Genomic DNA, 14,026 nt, shown 5'->3' with positions numbered 1-14,026 from the left:
GGCAGCTTAACATCTAACATAACTCCCAATGCACAGCTCCCAAAGACCAAAGTCCACTCCTGAGATTTAAAAGCACAAAATACAAGCGCTTGCAAGCTAGATAAACAGGATTTTTCCTGTTTTAGTACAGTGAAAACACATTATAAAAACATTTTATACATACTATTAAGCATTTATGTATAATTAGCCTTGAGATGTAAAGTATCCATGAACTGAAATAGTTCTGAAAAATTCCGTCTACTCATCAATTATTAAAAGAGAGTGAATCATCAACAATTTCGAACAAGGTTTGTGAAATAAAGATTTGCAGCTTGTCTCGGTTTAATATCAATGTAAATTGTACATCTTCGGGGTTTGGATTGGTTGTTGGTCAAAAACAAGTCATTTGAAAACACAACTTTGGGCTCTCACAAATTGTAAAGGGCATGTTCTATTTCATTTCAATTTATTAACATCTGATAGACAAATACAGAGGTCCTCAAACTTTATAAAAAACATGGTACGCTTTTATAACGATTTTTTTTTCATGGTACTCCTACATGCCTACTCCAACCCACATGAAATGCATACACATGTAACCTTGAAACGCATATATTGGCCTTCATTTCATTAATTCCAAATCAAATAAGTTATTATGCAAGTCATATTAAACAGGTGTTTCTTCTGGCTAAAGAAGAGTGTAATGTCTCTCGCCTGCCTCGCCTGCAGATGAGGACAGCAAGCTTAATCTCTGCTTGAGAAGCCAAAAACCACGCAGCTCTGACTGCACAGCCTTAAATTTGAAATATTTTCAATTTGTTACTGTAAATGTTTATAACCCTAACTTTAACAACTATGGAAACTGGAAACTTTTTATAGCACAGCAGAGATGGAAATAATAAAACAATAAAGAAAACATTTATCTGGCTTCTGACTTTGTTACTTATGGTAGAAACTCAAATATCAATGAATAATCTGTAGGTAGAAACAAACTCTAGGTCTACAAAGTGAGGTATGACACAGAGGCAGAGGGAACAAGACCTCAGTGCACATAACAGGCATGGAATTAATTTGCAGATGCTGCAGTTAAAAATTAGACCTTAGATATTTTCCATAGATATCAGTTTTAGCCACGGCAAAGGCCAGAGTGTGGCCTGCGACGTACTGTAAAGCTTTGTTGTTTTAGCAAAGCCAGTCTCAGGTAAAACTTAGCCTCTACGTAGCGCCTGCTAGCTAAATTGGTAGAGTGGGCGTCCCATCTAAGAAGGCTCTGTCCTCACCGCCACCGCTGTGGGTTCCATTCCAATCTGCAGCTCTTTGCAACATGTCATTCCCCAGCTCTCCCCCTTTTACATGCTGTCCTATCAAATAAAGGCAAAAATAGGCTCTACTGGCCAGTTAAGAGATGTAAATAAAGTTCCAAAACAGTCTCAATAAAACTGTTTTTTCAAAAAAATGTGTATCGCTGCAACCACAAGAGGTTCTTGAGCACACAGTCATACATGTGCACACAAAATATGAGGTTGATTGCTCCATTAGCTTGTGAGATTAGCTGCGGACAGATGGGAACACTCACTCACACATGCACACATATGTGACCAGATGCATGATCCCCTGCAGGTTTATGCCTATAGTCAATAAATCTCATTGCACCCACTTTGGGAAAGACTGGACTATTTCTACTTGTTAGATTGATCAATAGGGGGAATAATCATCAGTTGACCTCAGACAATAACAAAATAAAATAAATGTTAAACAAATGTCTTGGTTCATCACTATGAAGCTCTTATTGCAGTTAGTATGGTTCACATAGGAGCTTTATAGCCAAATAAGCCTTTAGGATGCTGTGTGCTGTGGCTCTATGGGCTGTCCATCTGATGAATGATGGAGATTATTCATGGTCCCTTTGAGATGCTCTGAACTGATGGCTGTTAAGGTGGGACTCACTGACCTCCTCTTGACTGGCAGTGACACCAGAGAGCGCCTCGTGTGGGCCAGGGGTCAAATTAGATCAGTGCGAGGTCAATGCTGACACGGAGTCCTGGACAGGTCCTCTGAGTAATTAGGTGAGGGAGGAAGCTAGGCTGCCTCCAAAGGTTAACCTCCATCGCTGAATGCCACCAGATTTCAACTTTCACTATCAGTCTTACAGGGGCAATAAGCAAGCTTTTTACCGCTCTATAGCACAATATGGCTTGACTTGAAAGAGTTGTTGATAAATACCAATGACTCCATGATTACTTCTCAAGGTGCTGACCTTTGCTGCTGTTGAAAACTCACTCTCTGGACCAGTCTGTCTGTTTGTCAAGAAAAACATCCCTCCCATGGGTATTTCTGAATTGTCCCAACACTCTACCTGCCTCCAAAACTAAAGCTCTATCCCGAGCTGCTCATACGTTCACTACATTTACATAGCTTTATGTACATACATGCGCGTGACAGATGAATGCACTTTATTTGTAGAATCCCAGATACCTATATTTACCTTAATTAATAATCAAGTGAATGCCTGAGGCGTAGCTGACGGGTCTGTCGGTAACAGCAGCATTAGGAGCATATAGAGCTGATGAGTTTACAGAGCGCCTTAATGCCAGTACCCTTACTGTACTTGCAGTGTAAGCTGTAATATGAAAAGCAACTGCAAACCTTGCTGCTTTTTTTGTCAACACACAGCTTTGCATCTGGGTTACCTTCATGGTGTACAGACATTTATAACAGAGATTTATCTTTTCAGGCTGATAGAGCTCCTCAAACAAAAAACTGAATGTGAAAAACATGAATTTGTTGTTATTATAGCATTGGTGATATGTTGCCTTTGATATTAAGTAAGTAAGTAATGTAGACCTACATACTGCTATTGGATCTCTTGTGAAACTGGTCTCGATTTGTGTCCTTTGGAGAAAATGTGATCTTTTATCCATGATAAAAGATATAACAATTTTTCACAGAATTTCCAAACTTTATTATGATTAATCACATTTTAAAACACGTTTTCAATTCTATAATTTTGTCTAGAAAACAGTTATGAGGTCCATACTGACAAGGTAAAGCAATTCTTAACAGCTTTCTATGTCAGGAAATAGAGAGAGAAACACCACTCGCCACAGTGTTACACGAGAGAAAAAGGTCTGTTAAATTCTGTTGAGCATCTGAAATGATAAGCGTCCTTATTGTGGAAGGTGTTAAAATGCACCTGCTCTGTGCTGCAGGAAACTGCTCCACTAAGGCTGAGCCGCGGCAGGGCTCAAGTGTTCTGGTGCTGCTCACACCGACACTGAAATGGCTCGACTCTGTTAATAAACCTGTGAATAATTGCTGGGTAAAAATGATCATTCCTGTCACTGTGTGTGTGACAGGCACAGCAGCAGGATCAAACCCTAAAGTGGCATTCGTCCATTTGGGTCCAGCCATAGTGCTCTAATGATTGCATAATTGCATTTTAAGCATTACCTTTTTTGCTAGTTCCCATACACATTGGTAATTTGAATAAATGCTATCAAACTAAAAGCACCTCTTATGCTATCAAACATAAAATACTCAAAAATCACAATGATAAAAATAAAAAAAAAAAAAATTAAAAATTAAAAGACCTTGTGCATTAGGACTAGTGTTAGAATTAATTCCACATTGGCTTTTTGCCCAAGAAAAGAAAGGCTGGTTGCTTTGTATACTCAAAGGTAAGTCAAAACAGTGCGTTTTCCTTCTGATAATAAATACTGTGTTATTCAGTCAGTTTAACTTTTGATGTGAAAATATATTTCCCAACCATCATTTTCACCCCAGGACTCCTGGTTGTTTCGTATATGAACTTAAACTGTGCAGCATTAACCTTTAAATTATGATTTTCCAAGTTCAGGGGAAAAGTTGTCCTGATGAAGGACTGCTAGAGTCATTAGTATGCAGAGACCTCAGAGCAGATAATAATCTGCTGTCCGTCTCCACCGCGCTGTTGCAGGCAGGGAATAAGCAGCACCTTAGTGTTCAACATTCTGCTGAGCCTTTATGGGATGCTCTGATATGCTTAAAGGAGCTCATCCAAAATTTTACCACCTCAGCAATGCCAAGTTTGCAGGGCAGCTCTCAGATGCCCCAGCCAAGATATTTGTGAAATTTATGGGACCTGTTCTGATGTGTGCTTCACCTGTGTGGGCTGGCCAGGGGGTGGAGAGGTAAGCAGATTTTACCCAAGTAATGTTTTAATTTTTGTCCACTCGAGGGAATTATTTTATTTTACAGCCATTTATTTATGGATCAACACATCAAAGCCAATATACTACTTTCAACTCTCTGTGCTAAAATTTTCATTTTTTTACTTCAGAGGAAATGGGCCTCATGCAACAGCATTCTCTTAAATTTCTCTAATATTGCCTCTTAATTTTTGGTAGGAAAAAATATAAATGAAGTCAACTCCAGATGCAGATGAAAATGTTTTTGGCATGAAAAATGACTAACTCCATGAAAGAAAAAGGTGCCAATTAATTTTCTAATTAATTGACTAATTTTTTCAGCTGTACTTGTATATTTTCATATTTTAGGTTTGTGCGCAAAAATCTTATCCAAGAAAGCAGTTATCTAATAATAGCAGTGGTTTAAAAAGTGCAATATCTCCCTCTGAAGTATAGTGCAGTAGGAGTAGAAACTGGCATGAGATTAAGACACTCAAGTAGAAGTTCTTCAAATGCACATTACTTGAGTAAATGTACTTAGTTACATTCCAGCACTGGTCAGCAGAGGGATACACAGTAACTGAAATTACAGTAATTGGGATCAATGCACCATCATCACCATCGTTATAATTACTCTAAAACATTGTCTAAATTTGATTAAATCATATTCATGCATTTTTAAATGTTCAAATGTAAAACTTAGTTTTCCTTGTGTTGGACAACAATTTGTGGCCTGTGAAAGTGAGGTGTTTTTCTAAGAGTACTCTCAACCACTCATAAAAATGTCTCTCACCTCAGAGAAATGCAAAAATAAGGAAGCATTGGTGAATCCCAAAAATCAGTGGGTACTGAAAAAATAAGGACAAATCCTTGATATGAGCAAAAATAAGAGAAAACCTGTTCAAATACTGTTTCTTGCCTGAGACCCAATGTGTATGTAAAGTGGCTTTACACTAAAAAAGACAATTAGGTGACAAGTTCAGAGAGATCATACATATTTTGTGCTTTGACTCAGCCGTCTCAGCACAGTTAGGTCAACTAGGGAAATAATGCAGATGAAGTTATCTTTTGCCTTAATATAAACACAAGGACATTATTGAGCATGCATATTATATCTGCATTTTTTTTTTTGAGTATGCCCTTCTACTGCATACAGAGTAAATTTGCTGACATTCTGGGTGTTCTACTTTTCCCTTTGACAGGTACAGATACTTTATGGACCCTCAAAGGAAAATGAGGAAGATTTATCTTTTCAACAGCCACAGAAAGATAACAGCGTCCCTGAGCCTGGTACACCATCTCTGTCTTGCTCAAGGACACTTCAGCAGAGCAGATGTTTCTATCACAGGTGACAAAATGTTAACTCGATGACTGAAGGGTGATGTCTGTGTCCTCTAGTTCTCTGATATTGTTTATCATCTGAATATTGAAGCAAACATTCATATTAATCCTTCACTAATGTGGTATGTTTAGATAGAGTTCATAAGATATTCAAATCAGAGAGAAAAACAAACTTGTTTGCATAAAAATCAGTTCATTAAATGTAAATTCTCCCTACGCAGTATCTTAACATTTCAGTGCAGCTGGGTCAACGCTCATAAAGTGGCAATAACTGCAGGTGATCTTTATCATTTCTTTAAACTCAAAGTAGATGAATAAACCAAAGTGCAAAGCTGCCAGAAGCATCTTCAGAGGACAATGGACTAATTCCACACCTTTCTACAAAAATGTGATTTTCCAGCAGCTGGTCATTTTTACAATTAACTAACTGTTACCATGTACAACTATGTAGCTTTTTTACATGAATATAATTCTACTTTTGAATGTCATGATTAATTTTTAAGAATTACACAGTGAAGTCAAGTGCACCACTTAAACAATATCTTCCTAAATGGAGTTAAATGGTTCATTTCTCTTTTGAAAACTAAATCACTAAATTGAATTATAAAATTATTTGGTTGATTTCTAACTATTTTAATGATGGTAAAAAAATAAATGTTAATTTTAACAGTTGCCTCTTATTATGTTTGATAATATGTGCATCATGAAACCAAGTCTGGAGTTAAAATAATTACAATGTAAATTGCATCTTAAATTCTGACTCCAACTAAGGATAATCTTACTACACTGATGAAATCTACTCAGGGGATCCTCTGGCAACCCCTGAGCAGATTTCATCCAGAGCTTTCAGACACATTTGGTGGTGGATATAAATGTGGTTTTATGAGATAGGACTGAAAGCTAAAAGGAATTTAGTATCTGGACCTTGAGGTAAAGCAGATTTCCAGATATTTTCATTATTTTAATGAATCAAAGGACAACATGAGAGCTGTTGCTTGTAGAGTTGAACCTTCAGAGAATTGTTACCTGAATCTGCTGCTCCTCTATTTACTGTGTTAGTTTTAGCTGATTATTCAGCTTTCTGAGCCACTACTTTATCGTTTTGTTCATTCTAGCTGCTCTCATGCAATATTTTATTTCTGAAACAGGCAACTGTTTTCATAGTCAAAGCTGGTAAAACTTGCTGTGCAATGGTGTTGGCATGATAGTGGAACTTTCAGCTTTGATAAAATACATCAAGGGCATGCAATTTATTTATTTCTATTAAAAGATAAATATAACAATAAGGCTAGCTAACAAGACAATAATGACTTTTTTTTAGTAGCAGAGAACAGCAGAGTGACCAAGTACAGCTAGTGCGGCTGAATCCATAATGCAGAAAATGAGTATTCCAAAATTCAATCGATTAATCGAAAATCCTCGAAAATGATATTTTGATATTAACACTACTGTATACTACAGCACCAAACAGCATACAGACACAGTTCACTATCTGGTGAACATAATGGAGTATTAATAAAGACAATTATACCCTCCAGGAGTTGGAGACCAAAGCCAGAGCAAAAAGGAGAGTTAATATTGGACTTTACATACAACACAGATACCAGATTAGCATTCACCTGGAGTTGTGTTGTTCTTCCTTGAATGCAAAGATGCCACAGTTTGCTAACATGTTCATCAAATCAACTGAATAGATGATACGTGAAAGTTGTGTTCACAACTGGTGTCCGCTGCATCCAAGTGACCAAAATAAATCTGTAACTGCAGATTTAATTGGAACAATTTCAAAAGAGGTAGAATAAAACTTCAAGCTCACTTAGATGAGATGTGCTTAATGCAATTTGTTCAGCCTTAACAAAAGACATGGGCTACATTTAACAGCCTTCAAATGAGTAATCAGCATAAATTATTTAATGTAGCTAAGGTGAAAAATTGCCACCAAAAATCACATTCATGTTGACATTCAGTAAATGACATTGACACTCAGAGAAAATGATAAAGCCTCTCACACTGTGGCTGCGAGTGATTAGTTCCTGACATACTAACAGGTTGCATTTGCACCACTGTATGCCAATGCTAGCACTCCTTTATTTACCTTGAGGCTCAGTGGTTGGATGGGAATAAATCTCCATGGAGCTACCCTATTTAAGTCAGGAAATCACACGCTACTGTCTGTGTTGAGAGTCACGTAAAAACTGTAAGAAGAGAAATACCTTGACTTCTGAGTATGAAATGAGAAAGATATGATACAGTGTGCTGCAGATAAACACCCATGTGATTATATTACAGTCTCATTTTAAGATGAAGACCAACTCCTCGTCTCAGAAGACAAACTGAATCAAAAAATGTGCAGTAATTAGCCGCAGCCAGATAAACTGCAGGCTTTGCTGTTATATCCTATTTGCTGAGAGCATAATTATGAATTTCCCTTATCAACATGAATGGACATGGAAGTTTTCAATGGGTTTTAACAATCAGCCTGGGTTTGGGAAATCCAATTTCTCTCTGTTATAAATGGTTTGATAAAGTCATCCATGGAAAACAACCCAAAAGTCTCTATTCAGCTGACTCATGTTTCCTCAGGGCTGTCGTCGAATAACAGCCACAGTCACCAAGTGCTACTGGATATCTACAGATTTGGACTTTTGCACACTGACCCTCAGTCAGTTCATTCTAACCGCTTCATTCACTCTAGTTACACATAAATCACACTATTATTGATGAGAAATTGAGGAAAATAGCTGGAAAATATTGAGATAAATATAACAGTGCATTCTTTTATGTCTATTGTATATATGAATGTATATTTTACATCCATATTGGGAATTTTTCACAAGTCAAACTGCTAGACTGGGAATACTCAACTTGCTTTGCTTGGGGGACACTTTTGCAAACTGACAAGAGGCCAGGGGCCAGTCAAAGCAGCCCCATAAATATTTCTAAGATTTTAGGACATTGCTAGGACTACAGGACATTTCTAAGATTTTAGGACACTGAGTATTTTGAGACATTTCTAGGATTTTAGGACATTTTGGGGCTTTAGGAAATTAGGGGCTTAGGGCAGAGTGTGAGGGGGATCCTCCACTGGCACTCGAAAAAATAAAAAAGCTCTATTTTGATGCCACTTTATGCACACTGGCACCTTATGGTTACTAAAAGTACAAAAACAATTCCCAATGTGAATCACTTTATTTTTATTGTGACCTAGAATATATTTTGTGGGCGCTGGGCACTCTATTCAGGGCCAGATTCGGCCCGTGGGACATACGTTGAGTATCACTGTGCTAGACCTTGAAATAAAGCAAACAAATCATCAATAAGGCTTAAGAAAAGCAACTTTTCCCTTTTGTTTATCAATAATATCATTGTGCGGCTTCCTCTGCTTATTCAATTTTTCCTCTGGCATGCTAACTTAACTGCAAAGTTACTACACAGATCCTGTCAAAGATGAGACGTGCATGTGCCTGTCGACTTGTGCTCCTCAGCGTTTATATGCCAAACTGTCAGACTACATTGATGCATGTTTAAAATGGCAAACAGAAAAAAGGAATGCCAAAACTAAGGAAATAATTCAGGGTAAATTTCCAAAACGCTTGTCAAAATCAAGGTTGTGAAATCTCAAGGACCACTTTGAGGTTATTCTTTGCAGACAATACAAAGTTTTTAATTTTTATACTTCTACTTGACAAACTCAGCCTTGAAAGCTTCTCTACAATAAACTTGTGATGACATGACATCAGTTGTGCCTCATTATTTATACTAAGGGCGATTGAAGAATTATATTTTTATTATGGTGTCAAGGAAAGCCTGATTATTAGTGGTATTGTAGAGCTTTAGCAACTGTCACAGCCTTCAAAATGTCAACAGTCTACATATACGCAGCAACATATTTTGTGTCTTTTACCACTTTAAAAGCAGACATCTTCTTATTCCATCACTTCTACCCAGAGTCAGCCGACTGGTAAATATGCCACTTAAATTCATTAGACATTGGCTCATAAAGAGAGTAATTATTTGGAGTCCTGTGCCTCCATCCGGTTAGCGTAAGAGTCAATTAGGGTGAACAACTGAATGTTAACTGGCTCATTAGATGGCGGGAAACAAAGCAAATGTCACATTTCCATAGGAGTGCTGCAGCTTTGCACGGTGGAGAGTTAGCAGGCCACTTTGAAGCGGTGAGGACAATCCACACAGAGAATTAGACTCACACACACCACAGATTGAACTCACAGTTCAATTGTTACCAAATTGAAAACACACACAATAGTTCATATTTGTTGCCTGTATACTGAAATGCTCTGACTGAAGTTGCACTCATTAATTTCCTTTATTTCTGCTGAGAGTTATATTTATCAACTATTATATTAAATTAATGCATTCTTCCAGTAAGGAACCGTTATGATGAAGACAAAAAAATCTTTACCTTGGCAATAAAGCATCAATTTGTGGATAACAAAATTAATTTCGGAGACAGTTCAGATGACATAAAGCATCAACTTAGCATTCAATACAAGCAGTGAAGCAGTTCATCTTTATCTGCTGTTCTGATGAGGGAAAAATAGTTGAAGTGAGAAACAAAGACTTGGTTTTATCCCTTTTAAAGAGGACAATCTATAGCTCTATAACAAAACGAGCGGATTAATTCAAATTGTGATCATGATAATTTGTTTCACAGTCTTATAGAGCCATAGTTGTCCTTGGATATGAAGTTTGAAGTTTTGTTTGTCAATCATGATGACTATCACTGTCACCATGTTCTTTTTGTTTGTTTGATCTTAACAGCTGACTTCATCTGCATGAAAGGATAAACATGTAGGGCTGCAACGGATGACTATTTTCATCATTGATTTATCAAAGTGTATTTTTTGAGGTTTGTGCACCTGATTAAAATATGGCAAGCACACTGTTGACCGAGGGTGTAGGTTTTGTTTCAAAAATGGGGGGACAGCCGTGCTCGTAATTTCGTTCTGCTCTGCATCTCTGATGTCTTTTCTGAATGACTAAATGAATAAAAGGAACCCTGAATCTTGAACATGATGCTGTGGTCCCCAGCCAGAAAAGTTTGAGTGACAAACATTAAATGTCCTGCATTCTCATAGATTTAAATCTATGAGAATGCAGGACATTTAATTGTGCACAAAAGGCAGAAATCTCCTCCATAGTCCTTACTTTTTCCCTGTCTATTTGCAATAATGCCCTTCAACCTAAAATAATCTTTCAAAAAAGAAAGGAAATTAGGGAATGCTAAATGTTTGGGGTTTTTTTTCCCTTTCTTTCAGTTCAAAATAAATTTCTAACCCAAGTATTATTGTTCGAGAGCACATAGTTAAAAAATAGGGAATGTAAAGCTAGTCATCTTCTCAGGGTCATTTAAAGTGTCACCACATGTAGGTCCAATTTTACTTGACCAAGATTTTCTTTGGTTGACCACAACCCGAGTTATTATGTGAAATGCAAAATCTGGTTCCCTTCCACTGAAATATCAGCCCGCGCCTAACACTGAGTATCATGCTGGTCAACACACTGTGGGTTTCAGCAATGCTTTTGAGCAGACACTGTGCCAATGATATAGCCCGGAATTTAAAAAAGAGAAAATTACAGGCAGTTATTGATCTTGCAGGAATAAGGAGGGTGGACATCTGATCGCATCAACGTTACGAGAAGAGAAGCAAAAACACTGTAGAAACTCTTTTATAACCCTTTGTCTGGATGAATTCTGGTGGTTTGTGACTTGTGGAGATTGTTATCTGTAGCAAGGATAGATACAGCTCAACAAATAACCCAACATCACACACAGCCACAAGGGGACGGATAATACAGAGTCTGACAGATGTAACAAGCAGACTTTTGGGGTGGCGATAAAACACAACCAAGAAGAAGAGTCACTCTGGACAACAGAAGAACTGCATTTCCTTTCAGAGTGCCAAAGGAAGTGATACTCCAGTATGGAGCACAGAGCTGGCTGCAGCCACAGCTCTGATAGGAGAGCAACGGCCAGCAACACCAGGAGAACAAAAACAGTCAAAAAGAGGGAAAAGACTGGAAAATAAATTATTTTCAAATAAAACAGACACACACACATACACACACAATCACACATGCATGTAGACTCAATCAAAAGTGGCTGATTTTCTATTCCTGGTCACAAATAAGGGACAGCTGAAGAGAACAGGAGGTAAGCAGTGGAGAAATATTATTCAATTTTTATTCTCATCCATCTCTTTATATCCCCATGACTCCACTGAGAGTGTTTTCCTATTGGCAAATATGTCAGCTCAACACCTAGATTTCCCTAACTGTGCATACGCTATAATGGCACCAGCACCAGGGCTCCCAACGCCATATGCATATGCACAGGAGTGATCGTAAAACTTGAGCCCTGTGCATTATTCTCAGCTCTATATGCACCGGTGCACTTACTATGACCGTTACAAGGCTGCTAATTATCACACACGGACCATGAGACTCATGCAGTTGACATTTTAACAGCATCTTATGCTATAATAATGTTTTTTCTCGTGATGAAAAACGGATTTACCACTGCCAATTTTGCAGCACAGAAAGAGGACTCTGGCAGCACAGTGCAAAAGCAGCACCATAAATCACTGCACTCAAGCCAGCCGCTGCACGTCTATTCATGCTGTTATGGTGCTAACAGTGCTTGGAGTGGCCAAAACAGACAAAGAAGGCTTTTCAGCAATAATTTCTCACATTTCATATGCCAAATAAAACTGATGGTGGTGGGGTCCTTATTTAATAAAACAGTTTGCACATTAAGTCATTAACACAATGAGAATGTCCCCATTTCAAACTTTAATTAAATCATATAATTATTTTTTTTCTTTAAGAGGTTTGCTGAAACTTTCAATCTAATCTTGTTCAGAATGACCCCCTGACTGACCACCCAACAGTTGTGGCGAAAATAGAGGAAAATTTAGCTTAATCAACATGAAAACACATTGACGATTCCCTCATGTCTATGGGGGTTGACTATAGACTATAGGCTTCATGTGGCTATTCGATGAACTGCATTTTTTTACACGTCTGCATTGGCTTCATTTTTCAGCCTTGAAGATCACCTCTTGGTTTGACTCTCATAAAATCTTTTCCGTCAGAGGTTTGCTGAAATTTCCAATGGACTCAATCGTGTAAAATCTGGAGCCATTTTACTGTCTAACTCCAAACTAAATGGAAGAATTGGCAGCCCTGCATAACTTGGGATTGTGTAAAGCACATCAGTAACGATGAAAGCAGTTGATGTTGGATTTTTTTCAGTTGGATCTGATTGTGACAGAAGTGCTGAGAAAAGAACAAATGGTGCAGTTAAAAAACTCGGTGCAGATTTATGGCAAATGTACACAAAAAACCCAACTATTTCCAAAACTGTGCACCATGAGGAAAAGGAGCTCAGCCACCAGTCAGGTGCTGGTTAATGCAAGTGCAACAGAGGTGCCATGATCTCCATCCTTCAGAAGTAAATTAACTGAGAAATATTTTTGTGTGTCATTTTACTGTTATTATGAACTAATGTTTAAAGAAACTTTGATTATAATTTTGCAATTAATATAATAAACACAGTGATAAAATAATATTTTCACATCAACTGTGAAAAAACTGTATGTGGTTGATTCATAATATTCATTAATAAAGAATGAATAAATATTGCTTTGCCCACAGGCGAAATGTAAAGCTATGTAAATTAGATGATGCAACTGCAGTGGCACATATTGCAAATAACCAAGACTTATCTTCATTTCCAAATACAGGTAATAAAACTAAGCATAACAATTGGACCTGCAAGCAAGGTTAAACATTTGCAGCTGTGCCCTCTGCCTGCGCTATTTCCATCTCTGTCCAGCAAATGGTGAGAAGTGTTCAGTGAGAGGAGGCTGGGAGAAAAAAAATGCAGATTAGTCACCAGAAATTGGATTTGTGCTCCTGAAAACATATGATGAGCTTCACGCAGCCGGAAACGAAGAGAGAGTGAGAGGGGAAAAGAAGGGAGTAGGAGTGGAGGTGGGTGTGAACAACAGCTACTGTAAGAGTTTTGAAGAGACAGTAAATGATGCACGGGGTGAAATGGAGAGCGTAGGCCTCGTCACAGTCAGCAATTCACAAACATAACAGCCCTTATAAGGGCAGGCTGCCTATAATTTTCTCTTTTCCTTAATTTTGTTGTTTTTTGTGATTTGGTTTATACGCCGTGCTTAGAGGATGATGCCTGTGAACAGTTTTTAGAGATGCACACAGTGAAAGGCTTTCGTGTTTGTGGGGGATTTCCTCTGACGACAACTCAGAAATTCCTAATTGTCATTCCCGTCTGCCTTTCCTTCATGCTTACATCTTGGCCACATTTAAGAGTGCCAACAAGGCCTGTGAAGTTACTTACTCGGTAAGTACTTGTGTGGGCTAGCAGATGGGGAGCAAAAGAGCATCAGAGCATGACAATATAATGAGTCTACTAATCATAGCATTCAGCCAAGCAGACAGTAAAGCCATTGTCAACAGTAACAATACTGTCTCTGGCAGAGACAGACAAA

Source organism: Plectropomus leopardus, chromosome 5, assembly GCF_008729295.1.
Source record: "Plectropomus leopardus isolate mb chromosome 5, YSFRI_Pleo_2.0, whole genome shotgun sequence".
NCBI classification, from domain to species: domain Eukaryota; kingdom Metazoa; phylum Chordata; class Actinopteri; order Perciformes; family Serranidae; genus Plectropomus; species Plectropomus leopardus.
The sequence above is the reverse complement of the archived record's forward strand: the minus strand, read 5'-3'. Positions refer to the sequence as shown.